Consider the following 12500-nt stretch of genomic DNA (forward strand, 5'->3'; position numbering starts at 1 on the left):
GGTCCGTGCTCACGCCAGCATTGCTGCCGGCATTCGCTCAGTCCGGTACAGTCCCGCATTCGTGCTTCGTACCACAGCCCGAACGGCTCAGCCCTTAGAGCCAATCCTTGTCCCGAAGTTACGGATCCAGTTTGCCGACTTCCCTTACCTACATTGTTCTATCGGCCAGAGGCTTTTCACCTTGGAGACCTGCTGCGGATATGGGTACGAGCTTGCACGAAAATTACACCGTCTCCCTCGGATTTTCAAGGGCCGACGCGAGCGCACCGGACACCACAAGAGCCGTGGTGCTTTACGAGACTTAGGTCCCTATCTCCGGGCGAACCGATTCCAGGGTCACTGTCTCTTACCAAGAAAAGAGAACTCTTCCCGGGACTCGCGCCAGCGTCTCCGAGTTCGTTTGCGTCACCGCACTTGGCACCGTGAGGCGCCTATCTCCGTGTCAAGGTTCGGGAATGTTAACCAGATTCCCTTTCGGCCAACGGGAGCAATGCGAGCACCACTCCGCTTCAGAACGCCGTTCGGCTATGCCTTAGGGTCGACTGACCCATGTTCAACTGCTGTTCACATGGAACCCTTCTCCACTTCGGCCTTCAAAGTTCTCGTTTGAATATTTGCTACTTCCACCAAGATCTGCACCGACGGCCGCTCCACTCGGGCTCACGCCCAAAGCTTCTGCGCTGGCCGCCGCGGCCTTCCTACTCGTCGCGGCTTATCGCACCGTGTGCCCGTACTGCCGCGACGGTTCGGTATAGGCTCGACGTTCGAGCGTCATCCATTTTCAGGGCTGATTGATTCGGCAGGTGAGTTGTTACACACTCCTTAGCGGTTTCCGACTTCCATGGCCACCGTCCTGCTGTCTATATCAACCAACACCTTTTGTGGTCTCTCATGAACGTCCCTGCATCGGACGCCTTAACCGAACGTTCGGTTCATCCCGCATCGCCAGTCCTGCTTACCAAGAGTGGCCCACTTGGCATTCGCATTCACGTGCCGAGACTCCAATTGAGTGAGTCCGGCTTCTTACCAATTTAAAGTTTGAGAATAGGTTGAGGTCGTTTCGTCCCCAAGGCCTCTAATCATTCGCTTTACCAGATAAAACTGCGACTAAGCGCCAGCTATCCTGAGGGAAACTTCGGAAGGAACCAGCTACTAGATGGTTCGATTAGTCTTTCGCCCCTATGCCCAAATTCGACGATCGATTTGCACGTCAGAACCGCTACGGCCCTCCACCAGAGTTTCCTCTGGCTTCAGCCTGTTCAGGCATAGTTCACCATCTTTCGGGTCCCAACAAGCACGCTCTTGCTCGACCCTAGGACGCGGCCTATGGGATCGGCCGGCGATGCGCCTAATGAAAGGATCTCGCCTCGTTTGCCTTCACTGTGCTTTCGGGTTTCGTACTGCCCAACACCTCGCGCGCGTGTTAGACTCCTTGGTCCGTGTTTCAAGACGGGTCGGAGACGTGGCCAGCTTAAGCCGCAGACCCCTGGCGTCTGAGCGCTAACGCGAAGAAGGCCTTGTACAAACTCTAGAGACTGCGAGCAGTTTCCAAAGCCGTATTCCAGCGATCAACACGCAGCCTGTCCGAAGACCGACGCGGAATCTCTCCTCGGTCGCCGAGCCGAAGCTAATCGAACGCCTATAACACTCTTCCGAAGAAGAGCTACCTTGCGAACGACCAAAGTCAGCCCAGCAACCGGTCGCGGCCCTCGCCGAACGCTAGTGCAGCGCCGCGACGCCAGCGCAACCGTAAGAGTCTCCGAAGATCACTCAAACAGTAGGACAGCTCTCGCAGCGCCTGAAAACGTCCGGCGACTCGATGGGCGCCTCCGTTTGCCTCCAAGCGGTTTCACGTACTCTTTAACTCTCTCTTCAAAGTGCTTTTCAACTTTCCCTCACGGTACTTGTTCGCTATCGGTCTCGAGCCAGTATTTAGCCTTAGATGGAGTTTACCACCCGCTTAGGGCTGCATTTCCAAACAACCCGACTCCGGGAAAACCGCTAGGACGAATTACGACCGCCGCCAAGGGCCTAACACCCGCTCTGGGAAAAGGCCTCGATCAGAAGAACGTGGGCAGTCGTTGGTTCGCCGCATGCTGAATTCCATACGCTACATTTCCTCGCCCTCCAAAAAGGCTCGGATTTAGCGCTGGGCTTATCCCGCTTCACTCGCCGTTACTAGGGGAATCCTTGTTAGTTTCTTTTCCTCCGCTTAGTGATATGCTTAAGTTCAGCGGGTCGTCCCGCCCGATCTCAGGTCAAAAGTGATGTACTATAAAAGTACATGCGCTTTGTACGTCGGCCTTTTGAAGTCACTTAACTTATTCTCGAGCACCTACCGTCGTTGCTACCTCACCCGAGGCCAGCAGGCTGCTCACGCTTCAGCTGTGAAATCGCCAGACCAGCTGTCTTTGACGACACGCTCCTCAATTAAGAAACGAGTCGCAGGCACTTTCAAACTAATGAAAGGATCGGTGTGTTAAAGACCCTGAGACGGACGTGGCCCCAGGATTACCCGAGGCCGCAATACGCGTTCAGAATATCGATGCTCAATGTGTCCTGCAATTCACATTACTTCTCGGAGCTAGCTCCGTCCTTCATCGACGCTCGAGCCGAGTGATCCACCGCTAAGAGATCTCTCGTGTTAATCAATCTCAATGCAACCAAAAAATCGTGTTCAAAAAGAAGCGGCCGCGCCAGCACTTGCGTGCTGAATTATTACTCCCGCTGTCAGGAAGCAACGCGACCGAACTATAACAGTTACAGGGCTCGGTCCCTTCGAAGAAGAGACGTCGCTTGAAATCAAATTTCGATTCGTTAATGATCCTTCCGCAGGTTCACCTACGGAAACCTTGTTACGACTTTTACTTCCTCTAAATGATCAAGTTCGATCGTCTTTTCGAACACCGGCGAGTGCGTTGCCGCACGTACCAGGCTCAATCGGAGGACCTCACTAAACCATTCAATCGGTAGTAGCGACGGGCGGTGTGTACAAAGGGCAGGGACGTAATCAACGCAAGCTAATGACTCGCGCTTACTGGGAATTCCTCGTTCAAGGGAAACAATTGCAAGTCCCTATCCCTAGCACGACCGGGGTTCAACGGATTACCCGGACCTTTCGGCCTAGGGAACACACGATGATCCGGTCAGTGTAGCGCGCGTGCGGCCCCGAACATCTAAGGGCATCACAGACCTGTTATTGCTCAATCTCGTGTGGCTAAACGCCACTAGTCCCTCTAAGAAGTTGTCTCCGACCCAATGGGTCGAGCAGCTATTTAGCAAGTAAGAGTCTCGTTCGTTATCGGAATTAACCAGACAAATCGCTCCACCAACTAAGAACGGCCATGCACCACCACCCACAGAATCAAGAAAGAGCTCTCAATCTGTCAATCCTCGCTGTGTCCGGGCCGGGTGAGATTTCCCGTGTTGAGTCAAATTAAGCCGCAGGCTCCACTCCTGGTGGTGCCCTTCCGTCAATTCCTTTAAGTTTCAGCTTTGCAACCATACTTCCCCCGGAACCCAAAGACTTTGGTTTCCCGGAAGCTGCCGGACAGTTCTTAAGTTCGACACTGCCCGATCGCTAGTCGGCATCGTTTAAGGTCAGAACTAGGACGGTATCTGATCGTCTTCGAACCTCTGACTTTCGCTCTTGATTAAAGAAAACATTCTTGGCAAATGCTTTCGCAGTCGTTCGTCTTGCGCCGATCCAAGAATTTCACCTCTAACGGCACAGTACGGATGCCCCCGTCCGTTCCTATTAATCATTACCTCGTGCTCCGAAAACCAACAAAATAGAACCGAGGTCCTATTCCATTATTCCATGCAACATTATACAAGCGTAAAGCCTGCTTTGAACACTCTAATTTTTTCAAGGTAAACTTGCCGGACCACCGCAACACTCAGTTAAGAGCACCGCGAAGGCACCGACCAACAAGAACAACGAGGCCAGTGCTAGCCTTTCGACCGACCAACCTCGCCGTCCCTATATCCAACTACGAGCTTTTCAACCGCAACAACTTAAATATACACTTTTGGAGCTGGAATTACCGCGGCTGCTGGCACCAGACTTGCCCTCCAATGGATACTCGTTAAAAAGTTTAAAGTGTACTCATTCCAATTGCAGGACCTCGTACGAGGTCTGCATTGTTATTTTTCGTCACTACCTCCCCGAGCCGGGAATGGGTAATTTGCGCGCCTGCTGCCTTCCTTGGATGTGGTAGCCGTTTCTCAGGCTCCCTCTCCGGAATCGAACCCTGATTCTCCGTCACCCGTTACAACCTCGGTAGGCCGATACCGTACCGACGATAGTTGATAGGGCAGTTGCTTTAATGAGATGTCGCCAGCACTAGGCCGTGCGATCCGCAAGCTTATCCAGAGTCACCATTGTAACGACCCGAAAGCCGGTTAGTTTTGGTCTGATAAATGCGCGCCTCACGTCAGTTCGGCGCTTTACGCATGTATTAGCTCTAGAATTGCCACAGTTATCCATGTAAAAGCGTACAATCAAATGAACCATAACTGATTTAATGAGCCATTCGCAGTTTCACTGTACGTGAGCTCGTACTTACACTTGCATGGCTTAATCTTTGAGACAAGCATATGACTACTGGCAGGATCAACCAGATAACTATCCGAGGGCGTTTAAACCCGTTGCTCGACTGAGCGTTTTTACTGTATAAATACAGACCTTTTCTATCACTCGGCTTAAAAGCCTTGCGAACGTTACTGAAAGTCGGCGCCGGCCTTTTGCTGTTTAAAGCGCCAGCCCGCGTCGACTGCAGCATGCAGCTATACAACTGACTGTTCTTTCTCCCGACCAACCGTTTGCCTTCTGCCGGTTAACTCGTCAGCAGCAACACGCCATCTGTCTGCTGCAGTTACCCGCCTCGAGCCGTGCCTGCGTCGGCTACTCGTCTCGACGACTTCGCAAAGCTATAAGCCTACCGCCGCTGGACGCTTGTAGTTTTTCATACGCTGCTCCGATGCGTTTACATAGCACGTTCGCCGCCGCTGCAATAGCCGCGCCTCGGGTGCTAAACAGTAATGCTTTAAGCCCGCTTTCTCGCCAAGTCGACCGAACGCACAAACACGTCTCTCTCACTAGTGTAAAGTAATGCATACGCGTATGATGCTCAAATGTTGTTGTTGAACTTTTTTGCCGATTTTTCCCGATTTTTTTTAAATTTCTTTGTTTCTTTTCAATTTTTTTAATATTTTAAGCTTATTTATGCTACGTTTAAATGTTTTAATACTTTTTTTATACTTTATTTAATATGTTTAAAAGAAATAAATAAAAAATAATATATATAAACTACTTTTTATAATGTTTTAAATATGTTTGTTTATTATAAATAAGCTTTATTTGTATTATTTTTTATTTAAACTTACTTTTTAAATCTTTATATTTGTTTTATCGTTTTAAGCACATTGCGATAAATATAATAAACAAACAATTGAATAAAAATAATAATAAAAAAAAAAATAAAAATAAAAACATAAGCTTATTTTATATGTTTCATTTTATTTTTATTTAATAACCTTTTCAAACCTTAATACTCGTTTTATTTTTTTAAGCAGATCGCGATAAATATAATAAACAAACAATTAAATAAAAATAAATAAAAATAAAATAAAAAAATCAAACATAAGCTTATTTTATATGTTACATTTTATTTTATTTAAAACTTACAATTTAAACCTTTGTATTTGTTCTATTCTTTTAAGCACATCGCGATAAATATAATAAGCAAACAATTAAATAAAAATAATAATAATAAAAAAATCATAAACTTATTTTATATGTTTCATTTTATTTTTATTTAAACTTACTTTTTAAACCTTTATAGTTGTTTTATTTTTTAAGCACATGGCGATAAATATAATAAGCAAACAATTAAATAAAAATAATAACAAATAAATAAAACAATACAGCTAAACTATAAAAAGAAAACTAAATAACTGATAAATACTTGTAAAACATTATTTGAAAAATGTATTTTGAAACACAACACGATTGATTTATAAATAATAATATATTTTTAATTTGTGTAGTTTATTGAAAGTAGTCTCCTTATTTGCTTCTGGTTTTACTTGAGTTACACAACGTTAAATAAACATACTTAACTAAAAATACTGTCATTTTAATAAAACTAAGTACAAATACATTGAATTAACATAGAACTTTAAAAAGCCTTCGCTAGTATCTGTTGGTAACAGTAAATAACCTATTATGACTCACAATACAAGAGTGCGAAATTTATTTTTCATTTGATTTTTCAGGTATTTATTTATTTGTGGAAATAAACTTTTTTATTACATTAGAAACTAATAGAATTTTTCCTATAACTATACCTATTATTATATTTAGTATGCTTAAAAGTAATAAAATGAAACGTCGCGATTATATAATAAACAAACAATCAAACAAACAAAGAAAAAAAAAAAAAAACTATTTTTTTAAACTTATAATTTTATAATTTCAACTATATGTCTTATTTTATTTTCATTTAAACTTACTTTAAACCTCTGTATTTGTTATATATATTTCAACACAATACGATTAAACTATAAGACAAACAACAAAATAAAATAATCACATTAATAAATACACTAAGCAAATAGCTAGAATAAATATAAATAGTTCAATATATACAATATATTTCTTCCATTTTTAAGTTACTTGTTAAACATATTTATTTAAACATGTTTCTTTAGAATATAAAACTAGCAGTTCTACAAATAAAGAAATTAAAAAGCCAATACACATAACACTAACTTTTCATAAATTAGATATGCAAATATGAACAAAATAATAACTAAATTGTTAAGCTTTTGTAAACTGTGAACTTATAAACTTATAATAACAATTGCATATTCACTATTCACAATAGCTTTTTATTTAGTACACAACTGGTCTGTAAATTGTGTAGTTTATTGAAAGTATAATCCCGTTTTGCTTCTGGTTTAAATAAAGTTATACAACACATACTAAAGTAAATTAAATAAAGTAATTCACTACTATCTATTATATAAAACCAATTTACAAAATACATTAAAATAAATAAAAATGAACTTTGAACTTAAATAATAACTGCATATTCACTATTCAGAATTGCTTTAAATTTAGTACACAACTGGTCTGTAAATTGTGTAGTTTATTGAAAGTATAATCCCGTTTTGCTTCTTGTTTAAATAAAGTTATATAACACATACTAAAGTAAATTAAATAAAGTAATTCACTACTATCTATTAAATAAAACCAATTTACAAAATACATTAAATTAAGTTAAAGTGAACTTTGAACTTATAATAATAACTGCATATTCACTATTCAGAATTGCTTTAAGTTTAGTACACAACTGGTCTGTAAATTGTGTTGGTTCTATTCAAGTACTCTCCTTGTTTGTTTTGTTTTAGTTGTATCACATTCAATACACATAATAAAGTAAACCAAATAAACTCTATTAATTTAAACTAAGTACAAATACATTAAGTTAATACAAAACTTTAAAAAGCTTTTGCTAGTATCTGTTGGTAACAGTAAATAACTTATTATGACTCACAATACAAAAGTGCAAAATTTATTTTCGTTTGATTTTTCAAGTGATTTGTTTGTGGACAAAAAAACTTTTAAGTTTTAGTATAAAAGACTAATTGTATTAATTTTAACTCAGAAAATTGTACTCTACAAGATGGTGCCATTATTTTTTCGATATCTCAAACTGGTCAAACCACTTTTTTAGCGCTCTAATTGGTTTAAACAGCAAATAACGTTATCTGATTGGCTTACGTTTTTATTTGCTAATAACTAGAATTTACTTTTCTTTTAAGCGTTAAAGAAATGTAAATAAACGAGTAATATGTATAAATAGGTCAGAAAGAAAAATAGTACAAAAAGATGAATTCAAAAAGCAAAAGCCTACGGCACGTGGTATTCCCAAGCGGTCACCCATCTAAGTACTAACCACGCCCGACACTGCTTAACTTCCCAGATCGGACGAGATGGGGTGTGCTCAGTGTGGTATGGTCGTAGGCGTTTGAAAGCGTTTACAAGCCTTTATAAACCCTTCGGTTTGTTTAAAAAACCTATTTGCACTTGATTTACAATCAATTTGATATTTTAAAATTATTCCTTATAAAATTTTAACCTGAATTAACCTTTTTTTTTGTTTTTTTTTATCAACAGTTACTCCCAAACTGTACTAAAACTGTATTGTAACTGTACAAAAGTGTTTGTTTAAATAATTGTTATCTATAAATTACCTAAGACCAGGACAAGTAGAAGTAAAGTTTATTGAATTATTGAATTAAATAAATAAAATCGTAAAATAAAATAATACAATATGTTTACAATTTGTCATTGATCTATCCATTTATGTTATTGCATTACAAATACAAACATTGCATACATTCAAGAGTATTATTCATCAATCTTTTCAATATAATAAGTTTTAAATTTATATTTATTTTTAAATAATTCCTGACATTTTAGATTACCTGAGATTTTTTTTTAATTAAATTAATTTTAGTAATTATATACTTGACGTTCTATTTTGTTTAATTTGATAACTCAACCATGTTTATATTTTTTTATAGTTTAACAGAACTATTAAACTAAAAGACATTACATACAGCTTCTAAAAGTTTTAAACACCTTAAAAAAGTAATATATAAAATAATTGATAAGAATATTAAACTTATAAAAATTTAGTAAAAGGTTATATAAACGTTATTTAAATTAATATAAGATAGTTAACTTATTTTTTCATTTAATGTGATATAATATAAATATATTTTGAGAGACAATTAATTAACGTAAACAATGTCATAGTGGAAACTGCATGTCTGCTAAAAACGTAAAACGCAAAACTGCTTTAATAAATCACTAAATAACAAAAAAATTGCCTGTCTAGCAGGCGTTCAAATTCAAATGACAAAGAAATTTAACTCCGGCTCTCAAGTATATGTCTTGCGTGACGACTAGCGGGACTCGATCTCACAACCTTCCGCTTATGAGTTAGCTGTCAAGACCAAAGACCCAACGCCACGACAAAGATAAAGAAATATTTTGCTATATAAATAGGTTGATTTTTATAATTTTGTCAATTACAATTACATGTCAATTACAGTGTCAATTTGAATTTAAATTAAATTAATTTTAGTAATTAAATACTTGACGTTCTAGTTTGTTTAATTTGATAACTCAACTATGTTTATTTATTTTTTACTAATTTTAAAATTATTATTATACAATATATTTGTTATATTATATTTATTTTATTACTTAAACTTATTATATACATTTAATATATAATATTATTAAATAACTTTATTAACGAATTAAAAACAAAATATTATTATTATTATGTTATTAATTTAGTGTTTTATTTTAAAGATATATTAAAGAACTAAACAGATATTACCCCTAAAAAACTTTGTTAATAATATATAAAAAGTACTCAAAGTCAGATTCGGAAATATATATACTGTTTTTTTTCATCAATATTGCAGGTCTGCGTAGCCGGGGGCTGTAATCTAGCTGCCAGCAGGCCTGAAATGGTGGCCACTATTGTTCAATGTTCAACTTCAAATTCTTTGAGATTATACTGTACTATCTATCTATTTAACAAATCTATCTAACAAATGTTGTTCAATCTAGGTTGTGGGTACTTGGGTCGAGTAATGCCTTTGACTTACAATCTGTTGTGGATTGTCAATATTTCTCTATCTATCAATAAACAAATCTATCTAATAAATGTTGTTCAATCTAGGTTGTGGGTACTTTGGTCGAGTAATGCCTTTGACTTACAATCTGTTGTTGATTGTCAACATTCCTCTATCTATCAATAATGATTATATTCAATATTAAATGTTGATTAATTCAGTTGTAAGAAAACCAGTGCGCTGGTTAGGTTGGGTAAGGCCTTCGACTTACAATCTTTGGGATTATCAACGTTCATCACAAGTACAGTAACGATCTCATTGAATTTCCAGTTGGAACATTGGATTGTAGTGGTGGCCTACTCTTTTTTGCCTAGTTTGACAAACTATTGTATATATATTGTATAACTTTATTTGTATTATTTTTTTTTTAAATTACTACTTATTATTAAAGAATTAAATTTTCTCCATTGTTTTCTCCATCGCGAACATTAAAAAAAAAAACTATGTATTTGAACTGTTTTTTATATGTTTTGTTTTATTTTTATTCAAACTTACTTTAAACCTCTGTATTTTTTATACAATACGATTAAACTATATAACAGAAAAATAATTAAATAATCAAACTATTGAATAAGCAGTTAAATAGTGTGTTTTTTTATGCTTCTTTCATTTTTAACTTACTTGTTAACCATATTTCTTTTATTAAAGTATAAAACTAACAGTTACTAAAATAAAATAATCATAAAGTCAATACACAAAACACTAACTTTTTATAATTTAAATATGCAAACATGAATATAGTTATGAAGTAAAGTTATTCAAAGCTTATAATTATGAAACTTTTGTATAATATTTTTGTTTTTTTTTTTGTAATAACTACAAAATTGGTATTTTAGTTTATTGTTAGTAACTAAATATTTATATTTATTATACTTAAAAAAAAACTTCTATACTAACTCTAATTTCAAAGCATATTAAAACATACAAATTTTACCAACTAAATATTTATTTTTATTTTTATTATTATAACTTTCAAACATAAGCTTGTATACCTTATATACCTATATACCTCATATAGGAGGCTTGACATAACATAACATTATTTAATTCTTTTTGTTTGAAATAAACTCATTTAGTTATTAGTAAATTACAACATAAATGTTTATAACAATAAAACTAAGATTTAGCTTTTGAGTTAGTAAACTTTGATAGTTTTCTTTTAATAGTTTAATAGTCCTTATTTAAGTTCAAACAAAATTGCTATATATTTAATACACATACAAAAGTAAACTAAGTAAACGTAATTCAATAGTTTCTATTAAGTAAAATTTATTACAAATACATTAAGTTAATACAAAACTTTAAGAAGCTTTTGCTAGTATCTGTTGGTAACAGTAAATAACTTATTATGACTCACAATACAAAAGTGCAAAATTTATTTTCGTTTGATTTTTCAAGTGATTTGTTTGTGGACAAAAAAACTTTTAAGTTTTAGTATAAAAGACTAATTGTATTAATTTTAACTCAGAAAATTGTACTCTACAAGATGGTGCAATTATTTTTTCGATATCTCAAACTGGTCAAACCACTTTTTTAGCGCTCTAATTGGTTTAAACAGCAAATAACGTTATCTGATTGGCTTACGTTTTTATTTGCTAATAACTAGAAGTTACTTTTCTTTTAAGCGTTAAAAAAATGTAAATAAACGAGTAATAAGTATAAATAGGTCAGAAAGAAAAATAGTACAAAAAAGATGAATTCAAAAAGCAAAAGCCTACGGCACGTGGTATTCCCAAGCGGTCACCCATCTAAGTACTAACCACGCCCGACACTGCTTAACTTCCCAGATCGGACGAGATGGGGTGTGCTCAGTGTGGTATGGTCGTAGGCGTCTGAAACCGTTTACAAGCCTTTATAAACCCTTCGGTTTGTTTAAAAAACCTATTTGCACTTGATTTACAATCGATTTGATATTTTAAAATTAATCCTTATAAAATTTTAACTTGATGTAAGTATTTTTTTTATTAATACCTTTTTTTTTTGGTGTTTTAATTACAATTACTCCCTGTAACTTTATTTAAGACTTTGTTTAAAAGATTGTTAACTATATTCTATATTAAATACTATGATAATTAGAAGTAAAGTTTATTAAGTAAACTAGATTAGATTAAACTAAATAAAAAATATTGTTAAAATAAACATGTTGTGTTTAGTTTGTTTTACTATTTCTCATTGTTCTATTTATAGATGGTATTGTTTTACTTCAAGAATATTTATAGTTAGTTTCTAAGGAATATCTCATACTACATCAGATTTTACGATTAACTTAATTTTAGGTAATAAAATATTTGACGTTTAATTTAATAACTCAACTATGTTTATGTTATAAAATGATAGTATATAATACACATACATTATAATGTAATAATATAACTAGTTGTATAGTATAACTAGTTGTTTACTTTAAAATGAATAATTAAGTGGAAGAATTAAAAGAACTCACATTTTTGAAGAGAGCGTGGAAAACCAGAATAGTCTTTTAAAACATTTATTAAATTATCGATAAATATAGAATACAATAGAACTAAACATATAAACGTAACTGTGGTTGCTTAGAAACTAAACAAGAAATTTTTTAATAAAAATATAAAATAGTAAAATAAAATAAAAGTAATATAAATTATATTTTTAAACTAAATAACAATTCACGAGCAATATTAGCGCAATGTCAGAGTATGAGTTTATAATAAAGGAATTGCTTCCTTGGTGTTGATACTTACCTTATTCAAATAGAATACATTTTCAGCAATCAGGCTTGTATTTATCTTAGCGCGCGT

General features: G+C 35.4%; 4 non-coding genes and 1 pseudogene across 4 annotated transcripts; all 5 read right to left on the bottom strand.

Moving 5' to 3' along the window:
- LOC145846691 (large subunit ribosomal RNA) lies at window positions 1-2261 on the bottom strand (annotated as a pseudogene; the record flags this gene model as incomplete).
- A 222-nt stretch (window positions 2262-2483) lies between these two features.
- On the bottom strand, window positions 2484-2636 carry LOC145846671 (5.8S ribosomal RNA). The gene has a single exon (XR_014370828.1). It is a non-coding gene; the product is annotated as a 5.8S ribosomal RNA (ribosomal RNA).
- Window positions 2637-2818: 182 nt separating this feature from the next.
- Window positions 2819-4626, bottom strand: LOC145846683 (small subunit ribosomal RNA). The gene has a single exon (XR_014370839.1). It is a non-coding gene; the product is annotated as a small subunit ribosomal RNA (ribosomal RNA).
- A 3289-nt stretch (window positions 4627-7915) lies between these two features.
- On the bottom strand, window positions 7916-8034 carry LOC145846666 (5S ribosomal RNA). Its single transcript, XR_014370824.1, has one exon. It is a non-coding gene; the product is annotated as a 5S ribosomal RNA (ribosomal RNA).
- Window positions 8035-11434: 3400 nt separating this feature from the next.
- Window positions 11435-11553, bottom strand: LOC145846679 (5S ribosomal RNA). The gene has a single exon (XR_014370835.1). It is a non-coding gene; the product is annotated as a 5S ribosomal RNA (ribosomal RNA).
- Between the last annotated feature and the right edge of the window lie 947 nt (window positions 11554-12500).

This window comes from Thalia democratica, unplaced genomic scaffold (assembly GCF_965202585.1).
Source record: "Thalia democratica unplaced genomic scaffold, ktThaDemo2.hap1.1 HAP1_SCAFFOLD_565, whole genome shotgun sequence".
Classification (NCBI taxonomy): domain Eukaryota; kingdom Metazoa; phylum Chordata; class Thaliacea; order Salpida; family Salpidae; genus Thalia; species Thalia democratica.